The following is a 25642-nucleotide window of genomic DNA, read 5'->3' on the forward strand; positions in this document are numbered from 1 at the left end:
CACAGTCAAACCTACTGCAAGTAAGGTACGGATAAGATATGTTGGTTTTTCTATTTAAAAAAAAAAAAAACCTCATTTGACTCAGGAATAGATGGTAAAGAATTCCATAATTAGGTGCAGCAACCATAAACGAACACTTCCCACAAGACTTCGAATGTCCATGATGATGTTGTTAATGTTAAATAATCAATTAGATGACATTTTTGATATCATCTAAATATTAGTAATTGCATCAAGCGAATGTTACTTGCATCCATTACTTGGTGTGCCGTGGCCTTAAACCACAGGTGGGCAAAGCGCGGCCTGAAGTTATTTTTTTGCGGCCCGTGAAAACAAATTAGAAACCCTATGTGTGGGGTCCGCCAACCATCTTTAGCTAGGAAACACCTAATTTGTTACGGCCCGACACCGATCATCTGTAAAAAGTAATATTAAATCTGAGAATAAATTGGTATAAAAGCAGTGCATGAAGATTTTTGGAAGCACACTGGAACCATCAAAATTTGGGTGCGTCCCTCAGTGTTAAATGAAAAAATCACTTTGGCCCTCCGACCGATTTTTATGCCCACCCCTGCCTTAAACAATTTGGTTAATTGGCCTTGAACTACTCTCCGCTCCAGAACAAGTGCCTCCCGTGAATAGGTGCTGCAATGAGGCCCCCAAAAATGTTGCACCGCATATTTTGTCATTTTTGGGAATCATCATCTTGCAGCCCTGTCCAGACTATAAATTTTATTTGACAAAAAAATGTGACATGCCCAAATATGGTCATGATGACATCACATGACCATATATTTAACATTATGATTGTTAGTAAAAAGTGAGGCACTCTTTTATGGTGTTTTTAACATTATGATTGTTAGTAAAAAGTGAGGCACTCTTTTATGGTGTTTTTAACATTATGATTGTTAGTAAAAAGTGAGGCACTCTTTTATGGTGTTTTTAACATTATGATTGTTAGTAAAAAGTGAGGCACTCTTTTATGGTGTTTTTAACATTATGATTGTTAGTAAAAAGTGAGGCACTCTTTTATGGTGTTTTTAACATTATGATTGTTAGTAAAAAGTGAGGCACACTTTTATGGTGTTTTTAACATTATGATTGTTAGTAAAAAGTGAGGCACTCTTTTATGGCGTTTTTAACATTATGATTGTTAGTAAAAAGTGAGGCTCTCTTTTATGGCGTTTTAACATTATGATTGTTAGTAAAAAGTGAGGCACACTTTTATGGCGTTTTTAACATTATGATTGTTAGTAAAAAGTGAGGCACTCTTTTATGGCGTTTTTAACATTATGATTGTTAGTAAAAAGTGAGGCACACTTTTATGGCGTTTTTAACATTATGATTGTTAGTAAAAAGTGAGGCACACTTTTATGGTGTTTTTAACATTATGATTGTTAGTAAAATGTGAGGGCTTTTACAATATGAGGCTTGCCATTTCAAAACCGTCATCAGTGACCTGATAATAAAAATTGACTTTATGATATTCTTATTCTCCACATTATATAGCACGGTGCTTTGGAGTTCATTCACAATTATCAAATTTTTCACAAGTTTACAAACAGTCCGCTAGTGGGAGGGGTAAACAAATTTGTACACTTTTACAATACATGGATATTTTGATTCAAAATAACTTGTAATATATATAATAAAATAATATTTTTTTATTACCGATTATAACCATAGATATAATATACATTTTTAAGTAACAAAGTATAGTACTTTAGTTACATACAAAAAAATAGAGATAATGGTTTTGAAAAATCAACATTTTTTATGTACACTTTCAGAGGGGAGGGAGGAATACCGAAAAATAGTAGGCCTACTGTTTGCACACATGCGAAAATGTTGATAATTGAACAAGCCCTTAAAATGATATGTTATTTAATGGAATCGACTTTCTATTGCCAAAGTTATGAGTAAAAGTATTACAGCTTCTCTGTACTAAAGTATACAATACAGCCACATTCTTATGCAAATTACTCAGTTTAACAATTAACAACAGTATGCTGGTTTTGGAATGACAAGCCTCATATATATTATATTATGACTTCCCTGTTTATGCTTGTTAATATTTTCTTTATAATATACAAGTCTGTTACCGGAACTTTGTTAGGTTTTTAACATGCTCTGAGTCGGATGAGTTTAGGGCTAAATTAAAAATTGTTTCTTGTTTTTTTTTTTTATTCTTGTTTGTGGATATTACTAGTTTTACTCAAGCGTATTTATGCGCTATATGGAAAACAAATTAGAGTATGCTGTCTACCTCATCTTTTGTTTTGGTGTTTGGTAGACTTTGTTTATTTAAGCCAATTATCCATAGCTATGCACACACATTTGCCTAGGATTTGATCACCGATTCATAATCCACTTCAGGAATTAGTATTAAAAATTTAGTTTAATATACCCTCTATCAGAGATAAAATACTATGGTGGAATTTTTGATTTGGTAATTTTGATATAAGTCCCTCTTGGATTAGGTTATACTTGTGTAAAGCCATTGAATTGATATCTGCTGTTGTCAGGCTGAGACATAGGCCTATACTATATCTCTGGTGTTTTTTTCTAGACCTTTCCCCTTCCCCTCCCCCAAGAATGTGTATATCTTCACTGGGAACAACCATTGACAGTTGACTTCTTCACCTTGAAAGGCCATCCTTCATCTTGCTTGTTCACCCACTTCATCTAGCCAATCTTGTTTGTGCTAACATTGTAAATTTCCTATAAACTTGACTTCAATTAGTCAATCAGTCAGTTAATTAGTCAATCAATCAACCAATCAATCAATCAATCAATCAATCAATCAATCAATCAATCAACTTATAAGCAGCTTCAGTCAACCTGTGCTTGCCCCTCTCCTCCTTTGAAACTGTGAGGTAAATGGCATGTACAGTACTGATTACCGAACATTCGACATTGCTGCTGTACAGTACCTTACAGACTAATAATACAACTTCCTTTTAACCACAAGCTTATGACATCACACACTCAACTCCTCTTAGAGATTCATATCTGTGTTATCTGAACATTTACTAATTGCAAGTAAAATTTTGAAATGTTTTTTTTTTATAGCATCATTTAAATTTTAAGATAATTCTAATTATCTTCCTAGTTTATCCACACCATCCACTCTGATTTGGCTACCAACTTTGTAAATTTCCTATAAGGCCACATAAAAAGATTTATTAGTTTACCACCCCTCCCTCATCACTTTTGGGGAAATTCTGATTTTTTTTTTTTTTCCAATTAACATACGCCTATATTTTTTATTTCAAATGGTCGTTTTCTTATCTTTTTCCACTTAGGATTTCTTGCAGATATGTTTACTGGTATAACAAAAACATTTGCCTAAACTAGACTTAAGTCAATCAACCAGTCAATCAATCAGTTTATTTACATTATACAATTTTCTCTATCTAACACCTTTGAAGCAGCATCAGCCAAATGCGCTTGCCTTCTTCCTCCTCTTAAATGGTAAACAGCACATACAAACTAAACACAACTTCCTTAAAACCACACACTTATGACTTCGCACACTCAACTTTCCCCGGAGATTCTGTCTAACTAGAATATTTACTAACCGCAAGTAAATTTTTAAAATGTTTTTTTATGAATAACAATATTTAAGATAATATTTTTCAAATGTTTGAATGAAATTATTTTTTTAAGTAATCGGTACAAACCTTTGATAAAATCAGTAAACTTTTGATATGTTATTTGAATAAAACCTTGTAAGTTAATCAATACTAACCTTTAAAGAAATCAAGAATTGTAAGTCTGAAAATCTTGTTTGCATAAAATAATTTTAAAGTAATCAATACTAACCTTCGATGTGCAGGCATATAATCATGTGAATGGAATCTGATGCCAAGTACACTACAGCCCACAGCCAGAAGATGTCATCTCATTCGTGTTTGTGTCAGTGGTGGTGCCAGCTTAAAGTCCAGGGGGCACAGGGCCCCTGTCAGGGGAATCTTGGACCCTCTACCTTCAAAGTAGCCAATAATATTATCGGGGAACACTCATTTGAACCATGTAACTTTACAGTCTGCGAATGCCGTTTCTATATGTAGTGTAGCCTATTTTTAACATTTTCTCTAACCATGGTAAAGCTGGCGGTGGATACAACCACATTAGAAATCTTGGACCGCTCGTTAGGGACCTTAGACTCCCTGTCAGTTACAGTTGTACCCATCCTTGGGGAATCTTTGGTACCATCATTGGTCCGTGTAAATATAGTATTGCCAATGTCAAGTGCTGTACGTCAGGGTTACTAAAAGTAAGGCTAATAATTATTATTTTGAAAAAGATGTAAAAACATGTAACACACAAGCATCTTCTGTTAAAAATAGCCATAGAAACACAAAATTTGCAAGCCTTTGTCCAAATCATTGCTGATTTTTAATATTTCATCTTTACATATTTAAAAATGACAATTAAATAAAAAAGAAGAGTATTGCAGGGTTGTAACTGAAGAAGACTAATTTTGGTAGACACTTTAAGGGTGGGTGGATGATAATATTGGTAAACTCAAAGGAGTGGATTTTAAATATGGGCAATGGAATTAATATATACTTTATATGAAAACCATGTTCATTAAAAACAATACATAAAACATTAAAATAAGAATAAAATAATATATTAAAAGTAATACAGGTGCAATTTGCTTGCAACCATGAAAAAATTTCATTATAGTCAACCTGGGTGTGACTGGTGGGTCCTCTGCCCAGCAACCAGTTATCTTTATTTGAGCCCCCTACACTACACTGTACTTTATAGGTCCTTGCATGTTTGTTCCAAATAAAATTAGGGTCATTGCTGGTCATAATCTTTCTAAAAGTTGAAATTAATTCCGTTGTCTGGAACCATGTTTGTTTGTAGCCACCGTGAGTAAGTGGATTGCGTATTTACTTATAATTTGACTGATAATACCAACAGTAAATAGACCCTGTAGAGTTTAACAGCAGTTGTACTAAGCAGGTCTTTAGTGTGAAGACACAGAACAACACACAGCCACTCTGTGAACGTGTTCAATTGAGTAGAACAGAGCCAAGTATTGAAGAATCTATTTAGTGGATGAATGGTCTTTAGATGTTCTTTAGATTGCTGCAGGATTTTCTTTCTAATCCCGCTTTATTGTTGTTGAAACACAAATCCTATCGTGGTTCTGGTTCAACGAACGGACTGTTTTACTTGTAAACCGCCAGTGCATATGTAAGTTGTTTGCTTTTTCTTTCTCAACAATGACAAACTTCCTGTAGTGAAAGCGGAGTGCAGACTGTACACCTCTTTAGTAGTAGGCAATAGTCTCCACTGTGTGGATGCTAGGTTGGAAATCAATTCCAAGTTTGTGTGAGTCTGTCTTATACTGAACAAGTTTAGCAAACCTTTTATCTTTTATTTTTCTAGTGTGCATTTGATTCTAATATACATTTAAGGTAAGAAGTTTTTTCTTTAAAACAACAGTGCTTAGTTAATGTTTCCTAATCTTTAGTGAAAGATTTGACCCAATCTGAATGCTAGCATTTCTATGAATAGTTTATAGTATTTATATAATAGTGGGAGAGGGGAGTAGAGTTTTAATGAATGTTTATACATTGGTATGACTATATACAATATATATATATATATATATATATATATATATATGTATAAATGTATTTTTGTTGCTCTTAAATTCGTCTTTATACTACTTTCTGTTCAGAAGTTTCGCTGTATTGTACATGAGTATACACAGACCAGTACGGTACATCTAGATGTGTATAAGAGACAGGTGTTTGTGTCAGTGGTGGTGCCAGCTTAAAGTCCAGGGGGCACAGGGCCCCTGTCAGGGGAATCTTGGACCCTCTACCTTCAAAGTAGCCAATTCCTGCCACTCCTGTGGCCTTCAACACCATGGTTCTCATATCTCCAGTGCCATCTGTTGCACTACCACGATGAGATTTAACATAGCGGAGCTATGGGCTTAGTCATTAAGATGAATGCTTTTTAGTGCCAGGCTCCTGGGTTCAAATCATGCAGTGTTGATTGAGTGTAGCTGTAGATAGGTGGTTAAAGCCCGTACTATGTAACCCGACAGAATTTATTGACGCGCTGGATCTGTGTGAATTAAACACAGACATGATGGTCTGCGTCAGGAACAGATGTACAACACTGTCTGAGTTGGTCCTATGATGCTTGCCTTCCAGTCCCTGGGTCCTAGGTGCAATTCCTCTCAGTGACTCTGTATCTTCCCATGACCAAAATAACTCCACGGCCTAACCTTCATAATGAGTTCATGTAGAGCATTATGTGTATGTGTTTGAATAAGGGATTGTCACTTATTTATATCGGCGATTAATATCATTATTGACAACCCTTGGCTCATGTACCTAAATGAATAAAATAAATATAAGATTTTATATTTGATGGTTCTCCTGAGTCAGACTGTATTAATGGCACACGTCCAGAACATAAATCGCAATTTTCTTAATATGTTTAGAATCGATTATGAAAATTTGCTACCCGGTGTTGTCTCTCCTCTGTGTTCTAAATCCTAGGACTGTAGTACAGTACTGTACAGTACCTCATTCTACTAATCACATTCATTCCGAAGCTTCCTTACAAATTTGGCACCAGCCCAGAAATGCTGACATTGACTCGTGTGGCCAGCCAACCAGCGTATTACCTACTCGTCGTGGAAATATTAGTCCTACCGTAGTTCCTATGGAAGGTCAGTCCATCGAATACAAAATCAGGTTGAGTTTTGGAGGTAGGCTTATGCACAGGGAACAGAAAATGTGAATACATGTAGTGTAGGGCTACTATCAACATCTTATGGTTGCTATAGAATGCACAGAAAGTCATGCCTAGGGACTGACATCAGAAGACCAAGAAATAACAGTTTTATGCAAATATTTAATGCAATTATTATATTGTACGCGGTATGCGGTTCATTTGACTTTTTTGATTGTTGTCAATGTCAGTCTCAAATAATCAACTGTATTTATCAACTGAATGTACCATATTGCAGAAAGATATGCATGCAGGGCCTAATATGTTCTATTATATATGGTCTATCAGTTTAGTTAAAAGTCTTAAAAACATGTTGCACGCGTAACTGAATCATGTGTAAGAAATGGTTAACAAGCTTGTGTAACAATAGCCGCTGCATACTTAAAAAAAAAAGGAGAGAAGAAAAAAACAGTTTAAACAGGTTGTTATTCAGTCAGGCCTGCTTCTGGCTTCAGCCGCAGTAACTTTTCAATTAATTTCTTTTGTTGAGCTAATCTTTCAATTTGTCCTTGAAATGAATGGGCTATATTCATATTGTAATAAAAAAAAAGTGCTTTGATCCCTAAACTTGATCAGGTACAGTGCGGCAAGGATGACTAATTGGGTTTGACTGTACGTTCCTTAAATCATTTTAATCCCTTATAAAATTATTTCAAGTATTAGTCAGCATATTCCCAAATGGAAAATACAATTACTGCTTTATATTTTAAAAAATTCAAATGTAATGTATTTGGATTTATATAGCTCTTTATATTGAAGTCTCAAATAGCTTGAGTTGTGGACTAACTTGTACAGTAAAATGCTTCTCCCTAAGAGTCTCTTGTCGGAGCTACCTGGTCAACTGGTACTACTAATGGACCAGTACACCAGGGTAATGAATGTACTGGTCCTTCAAAGTGGTCATGAGCCAAGTTGTGTATGCTGTGTTCACGGTTTATAGTCCTTATCTGAAAAGACTTGTTCCACCACCGGAACCATACAGTAGGCAAGCATGCCATTCGTACCAGAGCCGATATTGTGGCTGTACATTGCGGCTCTCCTACCTCTTGTCCACTTCCAAATTTTAAATATATTTTTTATGCACAGAGTTGTGAGTTGCCTTGAGAAAAATATAAAATAATTTGCTTGTATTTTAGCCCTCTAGTTGAAACAGCAACAGATGGATTTAAACCAGGTACCAGTGGATCTTCACAGTTCAGCATTACAGTATTGGGTAGTCCATAAGGGAATCCATTATAGTTGTCCAGCTTTAATATAACGATTGCATGAATTAATACAGACCTATTTTGATTACTAAGTAAATACACTAATATTTTAGTGTATTTACTAAGTAAATGCACTAAAATATTAGAATTAAAATGAAATTTGAGCAGATTGCTTAATAATATTGATTACCTAGCACAATGCATCCTAATTAGATATTGTAATTCTAAATGAGAATTGGGTTGATGACCTAAAAGTAGAACAAATATTCATATCAATTTCAAAATTAGAGATTTAATTGAATAATTTATCATAATAACTGTTTTGGAAGTGTTTTATAAGTTGAATTAATTGGTTTTTTGTTAGAATTTTTTTTTTGATGATCTGAAAATAGTTGGATAAAAATGTCCTTACGTTTTATTCTCGCGCCTTCGCTGTTTCAGCACAGCTTAATCATGAGCGAATTCATGCACCTTGGGAACAATTTGTGAAATCTCGCTGTTGGTGTAGCGCCATCTATTGACCATTCAGGTATTCCCGGATGGAATTGTCGGGGACGGGGAGTGAGAGTTGGGGCGTGTGGGCCTCTTGCATAGTATGTTGTTATATATTTTGGGCAGTTCCATTCCATCATCATCACTGTTCCTGGTGTTTCCATGTTTTCTTATTTTAGTGGCATCTTTTCACTAATTAATTGCTTTTGTCATTAAAATAAGGAAACAGATAGCATTCACATACTAAAGATGCACATCCACCTACTCTGTGATTAGTATTGTATATCAAAAACGTGTATCGATTTCAATTGTTCATCTATCCAAACTACCAGTTGATGAATACAATTGATGATCGTATGTCACAGGCAGATGGTAGACAGTAGCAACTGCAATAAACAAACTTGTGAAATTTAGTAACTAACAACGTAGTACCAGAATGTACGTGAAAACGACCCACAGAGATAATTAACATACAAGTCTCTGCAATTAGAGACCACTTTTGGGGGTTTTCATGGTCTCTTGTAGCTTTGATCTCGAAAGTAAAATAATAAAGATAAAAGGTAGTTGTTTATTTGGGACCATAGAAAAGTGGTCGTTCATTAGAAGTGGTCTTTTATTTGAGGGGTCTTTAATCACACCTTTAATTGATTTCATAGACACCACACCAGACTCCTCACATACTTTAGTACTGTATATTTAATAGAAATTTGATTAAACATTTTTATGTTATAGTTAAAAAGAAATCATTTGCTTGACAACTATATAAAATGGCACTGGTGATAAAACTGGCCTAAATTAAATATCAAGTACTGTAGGTAAACATGGCCTCTGGAATAAATGTAAAATAATTCTAATTAAAAGTGCTTGAAAAACAATACATGATTTAGGCACTTGGCCGACGGCCATCCCGGATTTACATATAGATTCAACAAAAATGAAAATTTGAATTTCACTGAATTATTATTATTTTCATCCATGATTTTTTACCATTGGGAAAATGTTTACTTAATGATTATAATAATTTTTACTATGTACTTGCATGCTAATTTTGTTTTAAATGTGAAACAGAGAATCATTTAGTAGGCTCTACTATTGTTGTTGAAAGTAGAATGGTTTTGACTCTGCTTAAGGATTTTTTCATGTAAAAAAATGAAATTCAGAGCTTCCTGGACTCTTAATTTTCACTTGATGTATCAATTTGTAATAGATGGTTTGTCTTTCCTGTTAAGCAGCTGTGTGTGACACTTAAACCTCCTCAATGGAATTAGGCAGTATCTATAGAAACGCCAAACAATGCATCAACTTAATATTCTGTTTGTATACCTGCAGGGTTCTTCCAGAGTCAATTTAAGGTGTTTAATGTGTACACACAAGCACCGTTATATAGCATATAATGATCCTTAAAAGCAGTCAATGTTTAACTGTCCATGTGTTTCAGGTTCTGGAAGATAGCCAACCTTATAGTTGTCAGTTTAAATATGTAAAACTCTGCTTCATTCTAATCTTTTGTATAGTAGAACCCCTCCTTTTGGACATCCCTATTAAGGGGACACCCGTATTCAGGAGACACCACTATATTAAGGGGACCACTATTAAGGGGACACCACTATTAAGGGAACACCACTATTAAGGGGACACCACTATTAAGGGGACACCACTATTAGGGGGACACCACTATTAAGGGGACACCACTATTAAGGGGACACCACTATTAAGGCGACACCACTATTAAGAGGACACCACTATTAAGGAGACACCACTATTAAGGGAACACCACTATTAAGGGGACACCACTATTAGAGGACACCACTATTAAGGGGACACCACTATTAAGGGGACACCACTATTAAGGAGACACCACTATTAAGGGGACACCACTATTAAGGGGGGACACCACTATTGAGGGGACACCACTATTAAGGGGACACCACTATTAAGGGGACACCCGTATTCAGGAGACACCACTATATTAAGGGGACAACTATTAAGGGGACAACTATTAAGGGGACACCACTATTAAGGGGACACCACTATTAAGGGGACACCCGTATTCAGGAGACACCACTATATTAAGGGGACCACTATTAAGGGGACACCACTATTAAGGGGACATTTTTTGCTGTGAATTGATAAAAATTTATCTTTTAACACTACGGCCACCTCCTATTCAGGGGACATTCCTATTAAGGGGATACTTTTTTTTCGGTCTGGAAGGTGCTGCTTTAATAGAGGTTCTAATGTACGGTATTTTACTTTTACTTTCCTTTATTAACGTTTCTTTTTTCTACTGCTTTCCGGTTCAACAATCTATTCTGGTCTTTTTCGTTCTGGAAAGCATATAAAAAATGAATGTAATAACTGTATGCGCTATACAAATTCAGCAGTCAGTCATCTGCTGACCGATGACTCTTTCTCTGGTGAGTGTGGGTTGAACATTTTTGGAATTTTTTTTTCACAGGCTTGCCCTGGTCACCAGTCTAGTGACTGGGCATGTTAACTGTGGTTTGTTTATTCCATGCACTAATAGGTGAGGTGCCCTGATTGGCCTTAATTATCAATCCACTCAATCATTCCCATCTTCTTGCTGAGTACACACCATGAACCTGGCTAAGTATGTGAAATATGGCATTGTAAATTAATTTCTTATTCAAGTCCTAAATAATGTTAGAGTATAAATAAATAAATAATGCTAAAAAAAAAAGCAACATGGTCACGTACATGACCATGTATCCCTTAATAGGAGTGTCCCCATAATAGGGATTTCTCTTTTACAGAGGAGGGTTTCTACTGTACTTAGTATCACTGAGTGAAGTGGTAGAGAAAGCAGTGAAGAACTATGAATTCAGAGTCTTACTTCAAAGTAATAAATTTTACTAACTATATTTAAACATTAATCAATTCATAATATTATGGCAGTTTTTATTCAAAGATTTTCACGTAATTACCACGGTCTTTAGACCAAGCAGCTGGGGCAATATGCATAATATTAATGGCTACAAAACAGGAAAAATTGCATTGGTTATCATCATGTACTGGAGCGACTAAAGTACAGAAAGTACTGGTAGTAATTAGGGCCTTGACATTTTAAACTTATATGTACCCACTGGCGTGGACGAAGTGACAGTTGCGTAATGAAGAGGCCTGGGGCCCCTCCCTAAAACTTTTTGGGCTCTAACTATCCTGGGGTTTGTGTAGAGACTCCAGCGGGGCAGGAGGCAAACCCATGCTTCGGCGTTTTTGACGTTTAAAGGATGCATTTTGATCTTTTTTTACACATTTTCTGCTTCTTAAGGCCTGTCCGGCTGAATTGGCACATAATGAAAAAAGTGCTGATGAATATCCAAGGGCTTTAGCTAGTGTGAAACCATAGCTGTTACGAAACTGTGAATTGCCTCATTCAAGGACACAAATATTGCCAGCCTTGTAACATAAAAACCTTGATTTAGCCTTAAGGAAACATTTACTTTCTCCATATCAACTTGACATTCGATGCTTCATATTATGCACACTAGTCTACGTGACATACATTCCCGTCATTTAATCAATGTCGTTTCTCTATTGCTTAATTATATTATACAGTTCTATTAAAGACCAATAAAGTTCGCAATTAATCCAAAAGGATATTTAATCTGACTGTCATGAAATTTGAAACTTGATATGACTGTAGCTGCATTTTGATTTTCCAATTTCTTATTTCTGCAACCATGGAAAAAAAACCCTTGTGCTTTTAAGTTACTTATTTACCTCTTACTGTCAAGATGATGCCTGACACCTAATGGCAGGCTACATAGTTCAGGATTATTCTAGGACACTGTAAAAAGAAAAATTATAAAAAATATTTCATATTCTATTTGAAATTCATCAGAAATGACATGTTTGCTATTGTTGGCAACCAAAAAATTGGAAATGGTATAATAATAACTTATACAGTTTACTTTAATTACCAAAAGTACAGAGATAATTATTATATTATTATATAGGTAATTATAGAATACCTATTAAATAACTAATGATTACTCAGTGATATTGAGGTTTTTCTATTAATAGTACTCTGCTATGTTATTTCTGTTAATTGTACTGTAATATTTACTTTGTAAATGAGCGTAACTACAAGTATGATATGGAAGTCAAAAGCTCATGGGATCTTTTTATTAGGTTAATGTACTTGTTTGCTAACATAAGATGACTTTAGCAGCAATTAAATGAACACTCAGATTGGTAAATTGCAGGATAAATTAGTGGATATAATTATTGTATAAATAATTATTATTATGGGAGAGGTAGTTGAACAGTACAAGTTCTATACTCAGTGTTGAGAGTTGTATAACTTAATATAGCTTGTCTTCTTTGATTGACAAGTGACTCAAATAATCATGAGTAGATCACCATAATGAACTTTTCAGCTAAGTCTTACCTCTTGGATATTGTTGCTAAGGTGTCACAAAACGACAGCGTAAACGTACGTAAGGAGTGTGTTTTTTCAGACAGCAATTTGTTTGTTGTACGTATTCCTGGCATGTTCTGATTGGTCAGTTTTTTACACTCCTGGGGAAGTTTTTCATTTTCAATGAAAGTGGTAAATACAGCACAATACCAATGTGAAACACTTTCACATGGATTTTTATTGTTGAAAAAACACTATCATGTCCCTTTAATCTCATTAATTTGATCATTTCATCATTAGCATAATTGTAATTACCAATCCTCACTCATAAATTGATGATAATATCAAGGTTTGTGTTGATTGTACAATGTCCAATAAAGTAAAGAATTATAAAATGGAGTTGAATAGCCTAGTGGTTAAGATGCTAGCCTTCTAATCCCAGGACCCTGGGTTCAATTCAGCAGGACATTTTTTTTCACAACTAAAGAACAAATTTACTCCTTCGCTGATAAAGCGTCATGTTATTTCATTTATTATAGATGGCCGCTGAATATCAGCCAACCTTCTAGGATACACTATAAGGCTCACCCTCTATAAATATGGCAAAAAAAAGATTTAATCCATTTATTTTTGTTTTTGAAAGTTAAGCTTAAACATAAAGTGCAGGAATATAAATACAAAAGTATTTGAAAAATATTTTATATAGATTTATGTATAGATTATTATTTTCTATGATTTTTTTTTTTTATGTCTTAACTTTTGATTAATAATTTTTTTCCATCTTTTATAGATAAAATAATCATCAGTTTTGTAATTAAACAACAGCAGTGATGATTGTGACATAATTGTCTACAACCGATTCCCACAAAGTAAGTATTATTAAAAATTCAATGAAAATTAAGACTTGAACTGAAGTTTTGGCAGTCAAGCGTGTGTTTCTACACACCCTTTATCTGAACAGATTTTCAAAGAACAATTTCCTGTGGTAGTAGAAGGTTGCCAATAAAAAATGGATTCTCTTTTATCATGCCGAAGAACGGTTCTTTGGAACGGAATGCTTTCCTTGACCATCAGGTTTTTATTCCTTGTATTCTAATTACCAATCATTAGTAAGAGAACCGTTTCTATCTCAATTTTCAGTAGGAAACACAACCTAAATTCCAGACAGTACATGACTTTATATTCTAGCCCAGTGTTTTTTTTTCATGACAAAAAAACTCCACATTCTTAGCTTTATAATGAGACCAGGTAGTTATAGCATCGCATAGTTTTGTCTTGGTATTAATGAATGTTAAAGGATTATATAGAATATTATTTACTGGTACTGTTTCATTGTTTTAGCCATTTTATTTCCCAAGACAAATAATACCAGTAGATCATCTTCCGAGACTAGTAGGTCAGCTTAAGAAGTTCATTTCACATATGATGATGTTTGCTCTGAAAACTGGCTAAGTAGTCCGTCTGATTGCCGGAATCCCGCCAACAAATTGTCTTTATCCCAGTTTGACTTGTGGTTAATATCATTGGCAGGAAGGAGTCAACAATTCATTTGATCAGGATTTCAGAGAGTGTCTATTGTTTTATTTCATTTTCACTTTGGTGCATTTTGAAGCTGTTGTTTTTAATTCAGAAAAAGGAAAAGTTTTATCAGGTAGGAATTATATTTTTCTACTCTTAGTCTCGAGTTTTTCGTTTGTCCCTTGGTAAGCACTGAATTTATTTATTGGTTGTGGGTGTATTGTTTTCCTGTTATTACAGTATTTTCTACCATTTCACAGTTCCAATTATGTCTTTTTCAGACAACAAACTTTTAGAATTATTATATCTGAAATCTCTTTAGTCTTTTTATATTTTTCTGCTGTAATGGTGCTACGAGTAAGCTATTTAAATATGTTGCTTTCATATTTTTAGTAACCCTTTTGATGTGTTTGCTTGTGATGAAATCAAAGGCTGTGTACACTGAAAATTTAGGAGTAAATTTATTCGCAAGTTTGAAATATACTCACTGTGTTTGGTATATTGAAAGGGGAGCACACTCTTAGTAAGAACAAGTTGTTGGATTGGATTGGATTGGATTTATTTGGTGTAAACACCAAGGATAGCCCACGAAAGTCTAGAAGAAGACTTATTTCCAGTGGGTCCTTCTGGTGGTGATTGGACAGTACACAGGGAGACAATCCCCTACTCTTTTCCGAAGAGTGTACTGTGTTCTTTAACGTGCACATGGGACGTCCCGTGCACGGGACGAACGGCTTAAACATCTCATCCGAAAGACGGTGCGCTATGTAACTTGTATTTCAGCCCTCTAGCTGAAACACAAGGAGAGGCAGCGATGGGAATTGAACCGGGGACCTAGAGATCTCCACGGTTCAGCGCACACACAGTGGCTACCACAAGATTAGCCGACTGAGCTAAGCTGCTCTCTCTGTTCTTATTTAATATTCTTTATATAAACAAAGTACAACACAATGGTGGTATACATATACAGGCAGGGACACAAAAACGAACTAATCACTATAACAAAAAGTCTGTGAACCTCACTCATCCATTTTAACATAAACACTACAATATAAATAATATATGGGCTAATAATAATGTCAAACAAAATTACCAAAATGCTGGAAAGTTCAAGTTAGTATCTTATTTGGTTTTATAATTGAAATGTTGAATTTTCTAGTCTTATTGTCTTTAATTGATGTAAAATAAAATTGGTGTCAAGCATGTAAAAAGGGAAAATTACCATTCGAAAAGCTAATATTTAGTAACAGTTCGCAAATCATATGTAAAATGCACTTTGTCGTTTCTAGGTTCATCTGGCCCACGCAATTAAGATTTAAGTATAGTTGTTTTGTAATCATGGTTTGAGTATTCAAAATGGATCAAATTTATGTGGGTTTGATTTCTTTAATGAAACTTCTTGTGATGGATGTTGACATAAAGAGAACAGCATAACAAAGCTATTATAATATATTATAAATTGTTAGATCCCATCGAGGTGCTCATATGCATTTTGCTTTGATAAGTCTGTATTGAATATCAAGTAAGTAATATTTAATTATTAGTTTATAATTTATATAGTACCTTTTTTCTAATATACTGTAAAATGTTTTTGTTTGTTTTTCTGTGAGTCTAGGTTCATGGTATAATTTCTTGTCCGTTATTCTTTTGTTGTTGTCAAGCGCCTTGAGCTTGGTTCAACGGGAGGCGCTATACAAATCACAAATAATTATTATTATTTTTTTCCCAGTTATTGGGTTCACATGCTGTAATCAGTACAGGAGCCGGGGAACCCCACTAGGTTTCCATTTATAATCCTTAGTGGACAGAAGAAGAGCCCTGCTGAAGGGCAAAAGTGAAATGCACAGCGAGGGATGGAAGTTGAACCATAGAGATTTTATTTGTATTATTGATTGATTTATTCATTGATTGATTGATTGATTGATTAATTGATTCACTTATTGATTAATTGATTAATTGATTCATTCATTCATTCAATCAATCAATCAATCAATCATGCATCCATCCATGCTTCCATCAGGAGTTGCGCCAGCGGGGGGTGTCCCCCCGTCGGGGAGAAAAAGCACAATTCGTTGGGGAGAAAAAAAATTATATGTATTTTCTGCATATTTGTAGACTCTAAAATTGATTAAATAAGCCTTTGAAACCCCTAAATTGCTAAAATTTTTGGGGCATCGCCCCCTGGACCTCTTTTGAAACCTTTAATCGAAGCTCGACCACGCCCACATTGCTTTCGTCAGGGAAATCTGACCCCTCTTGGGGGGCATCTGCCCCCCCGTCAGGGACCTCGGCTCCTCCCCCCCCCCATCGGGCAAACCCTGGCGCCACCCCTGGCATCCATCCATTCATTCATTTCATTCATTCATTGTTAACCAAGGTGGGCCAATCAGTCAAGTGGACTGGTCGCCCTTGGGGCACTCAGTACAACAATTTTTGGATTAAAAAGTAGAACATATTTAACTAAAATACAATTTACATTAAAAACAAAATAATAAAATAAAATAAGAGCTTAAAATAATGATGCCTTAAGTCACTTTTGAAAGTCCTTTTTAAAGATTCTTGTTTTCCTGTGGGGTGTCCCCCCGTCGGGGAGAAAAAGCACGATTCGTTGGGGAGAAAAAAAATTATATGTATTTTCTGCATATTTGTAGACTCTAAAATTGATTAAATAAGCCTTTGAAACCCCTAAATTGCTAAAATTTTTGGGGCTTCGCCCCCTGGACCTCTTTTGAAACCTTTTAATTGAAGCTCAACCACGCCCACATTACTTTCGTCAGGGAAATCTGACCCCTCTTGGGGGGCATCTGCCCCACCGTCAGGGACCTCGGCTCCTCCCCCCCCCCATCGGGCAAACCCTGGCGCCACCCCTGGCATCCATCCATTCATTCATTTCATTCATTCATTGTTAACCAAGGTGGGCCAATCAGTCAAGTGGACTGGTCGCCCTTGGGGCACTCAGTACAACAATTTTTGGATTAAAAAGTAGAACATATTTAACTAAAATACAATTTACATTAAAAACAAAATAATAAAATAAAATAAGAGCTTAAAATAATGATGCCTTAAGTCACTTTTGAAAGTCCTTTTTAAAGATTCTTGTTTTCCTGTTGCTGTTCCATCAAGCTGCTTGCGTATTGTGTCTTTCAAAAACGACAAACAGTATGAACCGTTGAGTCTTGTACAACACCGTAATCGTGGTAAATTCAATGTTTTTAATTAATAAAGTGGATGTGATACTTGTCCATAATTCGCTATTCAAACTTGCATAAAAATGCTCCTTACAAGTGACCTTCAAATTGTCAACAAGCTGTCAATCATTATAAGATAGAAAATTTCCACCATATGATTTATTATTCTCATATTGCAAATAGAATTTCCACCATTTTTGTTCTCATATTTTCAATCAACATCCAGGGACATTTGACAGACAGCATCATTCTCGTCGTCGAGGCCGATATCTTTTTTCTTGGAGCCCTTTTCTCTCATTTTAGTGAATTTTGCTTGTTCAAGAATTTATAGTGCACTCTTATTATTATAAATATTGTTGATTTATAAAAAAAAAATATGAGTACTCACAAATAAATCTTTAATATTACAAATGTTCATCTCATGGAAACGTTTCAGGAACACAATAGACTGTCTATAGGTTCTTTGACCTTCAAATTTTCAATAGCCCACCTTTGTGGGATTTGATAGTTTTAACCTAATGATAAAGAGCTTGAATTGTTCCAAAAATCTGAACAGACCTTTTTTTTTCTATCATAATTTCATTGAACGCAATAAACATCCTTCCACATTTGGAAGACAATGCCTTTCTGTTTTGTGGGCGGATGTCTTTTTCCGGTGTTCTTTCATTTCAGCTATAATTCCTCTTGCTTGACTGACTACCAATGAAGAATCTATTATAGAAATTTGTTGATTTGCATCAAAATTACTTCACAACTACTTGTATGTAGTAGTACCTGTTGTATAAGTTCCTTCCTTTATACGTTTTATTGTATGTAATTTTCATATCCAGCGTAACACGCACCAAATCAAATCCTGGTATGAGGGATGGAATTCCAGAATTTGGATTGGAATACAACTAAACACTACCAACTCAGCTCCAACCTTGTTACTTATTGTATGTGCAGTTTAAGGCAGCCTTAACATCGACGCTGGTTCTAGCATCTCCTTGCCCATGGTTCGGTTGGTAGAACAGTCTTAAAATTGGAGGTCCCGTGTACACATTTGGCTCGTGTGCACTTTAAAGAACCCATTGTATCTTTCGAAAAAGTGGGGTGGGGGGGTTACCACGATGGTTCATTTCAGCCTTTGTCATTGAGGAATGATGTGAATATGTAGCTACTGTAACGCCTCTTTACGGTAGCTAGGTAGTCATGGTCCACGCCTATATGCAATTCAACACAATGACGCTGCGATGTATCGGTTATTTACATACCTTTGTTATATTGTAAGGTTATTACTCTCAGTAATAAAATCGGAAAAAAATATCCATTTAATAATTTATTTGGTCGATTTAAAAAACCAAATACATTTTCAACTTCCAATGAAATACAGAACAAAATCAAATCTAGTTTCACCAATTTACAGCATTTTTGGACTAAAAAATCCTTAAATTTTTTGTCATTTGAGTGTTAATTGCAAAAAGTTTTTCAGTAATAAAATACATGTCGGTATGATTGAAGCTAATATAGAATTATTGTGGTTCTGTCATAGTAGGTAATTTATAGATTTCCCTCTGTTATGATTTAAGGCAGATTTGATCTCCCTTTCCCCCTTTCACTCCTGTTTCTCGTCATCAAAATCAATTTGGATTTATATAATATGTTTCCTCAGTGCTCATTACTTTTCATGGTCATTCTTTGGATGTTTGTGGAAATTTATCATAACACTTTGTACGCTTTAATTATTGACATCTTGCTACTGAGACTGTATGTTAAATATATCGCCCGCTGACAGTTTGGCTTCGCAACCTTGCCCTGAGCTGTTGAAAATCACCCTGCTTCCTCTGTTGTTTAAGTTGGAAAAGTGTGTGTACTAACTATATAATTAAGTATATAATTGAAGTTGTACTCTAATATACGTTCATATTACTTTTAAAAATAAGCTTTCCTTCCTAAAATCTGAAGATATATTTTTAATCCGTTTAAAACGTTGATTTGCTTAATCAAATAAATGGCAGTGTTAATTACCTGTCCAGACTATCAAATTTTATTTAACAAAAACATGACATGCCTAAATATGGTCAAGATGACATCACATCATGACCATATATAAGCACATCATGACCATATATAGGCACATCATGACTATATATGGGCACTCAATAGTTTTTTTCAAAGAATATGATATATTATATGATAATCTGGACAATATTGATGAGAGGTGGCCACGATATTTATTTAATGTATAAGCCATGGAACACTCGCACCTAGGGTAAAACATAGTGAGAGCCACTTCACAACCCGTCAATAGTGCAAACTCTGTTAACTAAAGTATGGCCGGCTAAGAATAGTCAGCGTGTGGTTCAAACCCTCGACAACGAGGTTTACAATCTAAATGGAAATCGCTGCGCAAAACCACCTTCAGCTGTTGCTGATTTAATTGATCACCCGCAAAAGGCTGTATTCAAACAATAAAAGAATTGCATTATGTTCTTATTAATTGTCAAGGATAATATTTTTCTCTTGCTGAATTTCAATTATGTGTTTTTTGCAGGTTTTATTGCACAGAGTGTATTTTTAAATGTCAGCACTTGTATACTGTAACGATCTCAATGCTATTTGTAAATGTTTACATAAACACTTGTTTGCTGACGGAAACACTTCTTGAATTTTTGCCGAGTTGTGTCAGCACAAATAAACTGATTCAAATCTGTTTCAGTCTCTATGCTGTTAATATATATCAACCATGTTTTAGTCTCTTCTATCTTATTGATAGATATCTAACATTTTTTAAATTGCAAAATATATTACAAAATTTACATTTCTTTCTATTTTAAAGTTTATTTTATTTTTAGTGACGCAAGTATATGAGGCTTGCCATCCCAAAACCAAAGTACTGTTGCTAAATTTTTAACTGAGTAATTAGCATAAAAATGTGGCAGTATTGCAAACCACAGTACAGAGAAGCCCTAATATTTTCAAACCTGGTTTCCATAAAAATCGCTACACGCTATCGCCGACTCCTTCGGCGATGCTGATTCGTCAGTTTAATCAGGTAGCGTTACCGATTGCGTCGCAGACAGCTACGCAGCGCTAGGATTGCAATAGAAACTCTGTAGTGACTGTGTAGCGATTGTATGGAAACCAAGCTTTTCTCATAACTTTGGCAATAGTAAGTTGATTCAAGTAAATTTTAAAGCTTATAATGTAGGGAATAAGAATGTTATATTTATACAGTAAAGATGATGAGATGGTAGCCTCATATGTTAAATGTCAATTTACAAAAACAAACCAATCATACATTGTCCATAGGGACTCTTTTGATCTGATATGAGTTTTATACACTTCCTATTTGTATATTGATAGGCTTTATTGAAAACTTGGGTGGATCATTTTGCTTACAATACACCAAAGATTAACCACTGTAGAGTAAGAACTTGACCTATTACAGTGTCATGTGCAGTTGACACTAAAAGAGGGCTTATTGTTTCACCATTTAATGGACCGTGTGGGATTTGAACCCCTACAACCTCTAGGTTGTGAGCCTGAACCACATCTGCTGCTCCAAACAATCCCACTCAATTTCAGATATCTCCACGCTTTAATGAAATAGAGCATTAATCGACTTAACAGACATTGAAAGATAAACATTTGTTTAGTCAGACATCTGAAACCAGTGTACAGTGTACATCTCCTAACCAACCAAATATTGATATGAATATGAAAGAGTATGCCATATTACTTACAGAAATTAACTTAAAGAAATATTCTGAAATTGGCAAGGATTAACAGCCAGGAGCCTGCAAATATTAGTTCCAGTCCCCAAGTTTGTTTTTTTTAATGTGCTATTATTTGGCAGTACAACTGAATACATTTACGATATGACATTTCAACTTCTTTTTTATACACAATACATTCTTTGTATTTCTTGATTGTGTTTCTGAAAGTATTGTAGAGATATCCAAACCTCAAAAACAGATTCTAGGTCATTTACCCTGAAAAAAAAAAAAAAAAAATCTCTAGCTATGTGATTGATAGCGATTTAAGGAAAGAAAGATATCTTTAAAGGCGGTCGTCACAATGGATAATTTTAATGACGATCCATTCAGACTGCCACCGATAATCAGCAAACGGCATCACATCGTCTATCGCTCAGAGGGAGAGGAGTTGGATTCATCGGCCGACGGTTGTACAACTCAGTGAACGGCCCGGCTTTGCACTTTATTCTGATTAGACCTTGAAATCTTTGTTAAGTTGTATTTCAAGATGAACATCAAATGATAAAAAGAAACTTCTAGCAAGTTTTTAGATTGATCGCATTTCCAGGTTCATTCCTCATGGCATCCAACGAGGCATACTACAAGGTTTTTCACTCCGCCGGGAATAATATTCTGTAAAGACATTTCATTAGGTAGCTGTATTCCATGCCTAAGGGAATACTACGTTTGTAGTTTGACCCAGTTACACAGTACTTAGTATATGTGATAGAATTTTCAACTAGGCCTATTCCACTGAATGAGAATAAAGAACTTTTCATGAATTGTAATACATTTCAATCGAAATGTTATTCATATTCATTCCAATAGTAGTTTTAAACTTCTTTTATTCCTTGTTTGATTTGTACCCATATATTTAAATCCAAATTACAGTTGGAGTTTATTCAAATTTAGATCTAAACATTTTCAAAATTATATTTATTTCTCTTGGATTCTTATACTCTTTCATTATAAATGATTTTGATTTAGAAAGTATTCCACTAGGATTTTAATTTAAATGAGTTCCTAAAAATATACTCCAATGGGATTCACCAAACTTCGTACAAGCTCAATCCGGTGGGAGGTTCATCATAATTTGCAGGAAGTACCAAGATATGCCTGGAAAGAAGACATTTCAAACAGATTCATTCAGACAAGGTTATGTTTGCATCAATGTACAGACAAAACGTCATCCAAGTGATTCTTCTATATTTTTTATTATCTGCTATTGTGTCTGAATGGCACCAAATAACAGTTTCTATGGGTGCATGGAAAGGTGAGTTCCATTCGGAGAATCCGTAAATCAGTTATAGTTTGAGAGTTCACTAATGAGAACGATAATCGGGGTCACTACAGTGCACCGTGGTGTGCAAACAAACCAAAACATGTTTAAATCATATCTGTTGGCCAGCAGATGGCATTTGAAACAAAACGATTCATAAATTATTTTTAATTCATGAGCATGAAATCAAGCTCTGCAAGTTCATAACTTTTCGACCTTTGATCACTATCATCAACAAATCTGTTTTTGAACCTAGCATATTTCTACTACAACTCTTTACAGACTATCTCAATAAATAGGGGAAGTTTCAGTGTCATATATTTGCAAATGATTTTTATCCTGATTAATGATGCAGGCATCCTGCCCAGTGTCTTATCTGATGAAAGATTCTTATCGTTATATTTTAAATCTTGAGACCTAAGAATCTATCATTACAGTACTTCCTTGGGTATAAGCCTACCTCCTCCGGTATGAGCCCACCTCCAGTATAAGGCCACATCCTCGGGTATAAGCCCACACCCTCGGGTATAAGCCCACCTCCTCATGTATAAGCCCACCGTCTCAGGTATAAGCCCACCTCCTCGGGTATAAGCCCACCTCCTCGGGTATAAGCCCACCTCCTCCGGTATAAGCCCATCTCCTTCGATATAAGCCCATCTCCTCCGGTATAAGCCCACCTCCTCCGCTATAAGTCCACCTCTTACTTTTCACCTAATTTTACGTACCAACCTTTTCTCGGCCAAATGCCCAGGAGAGGATTTGAACGAGTAGCTTAACTGACCTTTACAAATGTTGGCTTAGAATTGGGTATGCAGTGATGAAATATTATTTGATTGAAAAGGGGATTCCCCAGGTATATGCCAACCTCCAATAATTGGCCTAATTTTGTGTTCAAGGAGATTGGACTCGTATAGTGGTGGCGCCGGTGGGAGGGCAGGGAGAGCATTTGGGATACATTAGAAAAACTATAAAAAATACAGTAATAATATCGGTAAACTTACAGCTAATTTTCTTGGAACTTCAATTTAAAATTGGACAACAATAAATAAGGGGGAGTATATATTTATGAACGTTATGCTAGTCTATATTAAAATCTAGAAATAACTTGGTAATTGGATGTACGGTATATATTAAGTATAAATCATTTTGTAAAATTACAGTGGGCTTTCAGGAACCTTGGAAATGATGGATAACTTCAAGATTATCAATACTTAAATATCAATGAGTTACCAGTATGAATGATATAGTAATTAGTTGATTAATTATCCCATCGGTTCAATTAATTTACAGGACGTGCTTAATTGGGTTTGTATCCTGTGTTATTGTAAGGTTCAGTACATGCATACAGTGCTCTGGGGAACCCCATAGAATTTTAGGCCTTGTTCAGACTAGGTGGATAAACCCGGCTCAACTCACTGGGTTTATCCACCCGCCAGTCTGAACTAGGTGGCTTATATCAAGCCGGGCTGTGCCACCGTGTGTAACTATTCTAATCTGGGCTTTAATCGCTGCAGGGGTCTCGCGTTTGCCTCGGGTAAAAAAAATGACTAATCAGCATTCGATTACTTGTGCTGAGAGCGGGCGTACGTTTTGCGCTCAATGTTTCAAAACTTGTTAATATCCTAATTTTCGTACCTGGCTAATCCAGCTAGTCTGAACGAACGCCCGCAAGGTTAAGCCGGGTTTAACTTTGAGCCAGGCTTAACTTAAGGCTGGCTTATCTTCAAGTCTGAACGTAGCCTCAATGAGTATTTATCTATTGCCTAAAAAGTGGCTGCCATGGTTGCACAAACAACGCCACCATTAGTAAACAACTACATAGTTAAATATCTATACTTTATTTTTTACGGGTTTTTCTGGTCACATGTACTCAATTGTACTTGCGATAGGCTCGCATTTCATTTATTAATTTGACCAACATTTAAAAAAATTGAAATGCTGGATAGGGCAGTAGATAACCAATGTACTGTAAATTGCTATAACTCAGATGAGCCAGCTACAATTTTTTTTATCTAGATCAAGTGTTGTAGCATATGTTATTTTGCACATACTCTGTATATCACTAGCCAAACTCAATCAGTGTAACATATTGTATTGGTTGTACCACACCCTAAAGATTTGATATCTTAAGCTCTTTCCACACTATCAAACTGTTGTATGCCCATATATAGTCATGATGTGTCTATATATAGTCATGATGTGATGTCATCATGACCATATAGGCATGTCACGTGTTTTTTTTCAAATAAAATTTGATAGTCTGGACAGAGCTTTACATACTGTATTGGTTATACCACACCCTTCAGATTTAATATATTGAAATGTCAGCTTAACTGTACTGAAATCTTGGAAGGAAATTGGACTTAACCTTACATTTTAAAGCAGAGAGTATTTATGACAAGGGATATGATTAAGTTGTAAATCAAATTTTGAACAAAACATCAGGATACAGGGGCGCATACGAACTGTCAAGGCGTACCAATCAGTATTATTGTCTTTATCGTATTTATATACTGCAATAACAGATGTAATTGGACGCAATAATGGAATATTGTAGTGTGTGTTCCTGTGCTTACATGTTCATCTGTCAGCAGGTTGAAGGAGAGTGAACAATTGCTTGAACCTAACTCGTGATCAAAAGCTAATTTCCTTATTGCTGTCCGGTTTTATAATCCTATAATTGATACTTTCCTTCCATGTACTGTTCATTTGTGGGTCAGAATTTTGAATGTGTTTTTTTTTTTGTGGTTTGAATCATGCTTGGTTTTGTAACTGAGAGTTGGTTGTCTTGATAACTTAATATGTTGATCCAACATAGAAAAGAAACTGATCAACTCATTGAATCTTACAGCTGGCGAGAAAACTGTTTCATAATTATAATTGTCCGTATGGTAATCCTTCTGATTACCTACGGTGATGGCGATCTTATATCTTATTCCTGATATATGTCAGTAATTATGTTTTAAAAAAAAATATTCAGGTTTTAAATATTAGCATCAGTGGCAGTGCCAGTGGGAGCGCAGGGGGAATTTACCCCCAGATAATTTTCTTTCCCCCTCCCCCCA

At 35.3% G+C, this 25642-nt stretch overlaps 1 long non-coding RNA gene across 4 annotated transcripts in view; it reads left to right on the forward strand.

Moving 5' to 3' along the window:
• The window catches only part of LOC117116082, a 60398-nt gene that overhangs the window by 33785 nt on the left and 971 nt on the right, over positions 1–25642 (forward strand). For 3 of the 4 annotated variants that reach the window (XR_004446677.1, XR_004446678.1, XR_004446679.1), the window contains one exon: positions 13646–13724. This is a non-coding gene — a long non-coding RNA (uncharacterized LOC117116082). Of the gene's footprint in view, positions 1–5220; positions 5439–13645; positions 13725–25642 lie in introns of those variants that run through there. The other variant, XR_004446676.1, reaches the window with a different exon arrangement.

Source organism: Anneissia japonica, unplaced genomic scaffold (genome assembly GCF_011630105.1).
Source record: "Anneissia japonica isolate Jap-2015-1 unplaced genomic scaffold, ASM1163010v1 scaffold287743_len2803612_cov181, whole genome shotgun sequence".
Taxonomy (NCBI): domain Eukaryota; kingdom Metazoa; phylum Echinodermata; class Crinoidea; order Comatulida; family Comatulidae; genus Anneissia; species Anneissia japonica.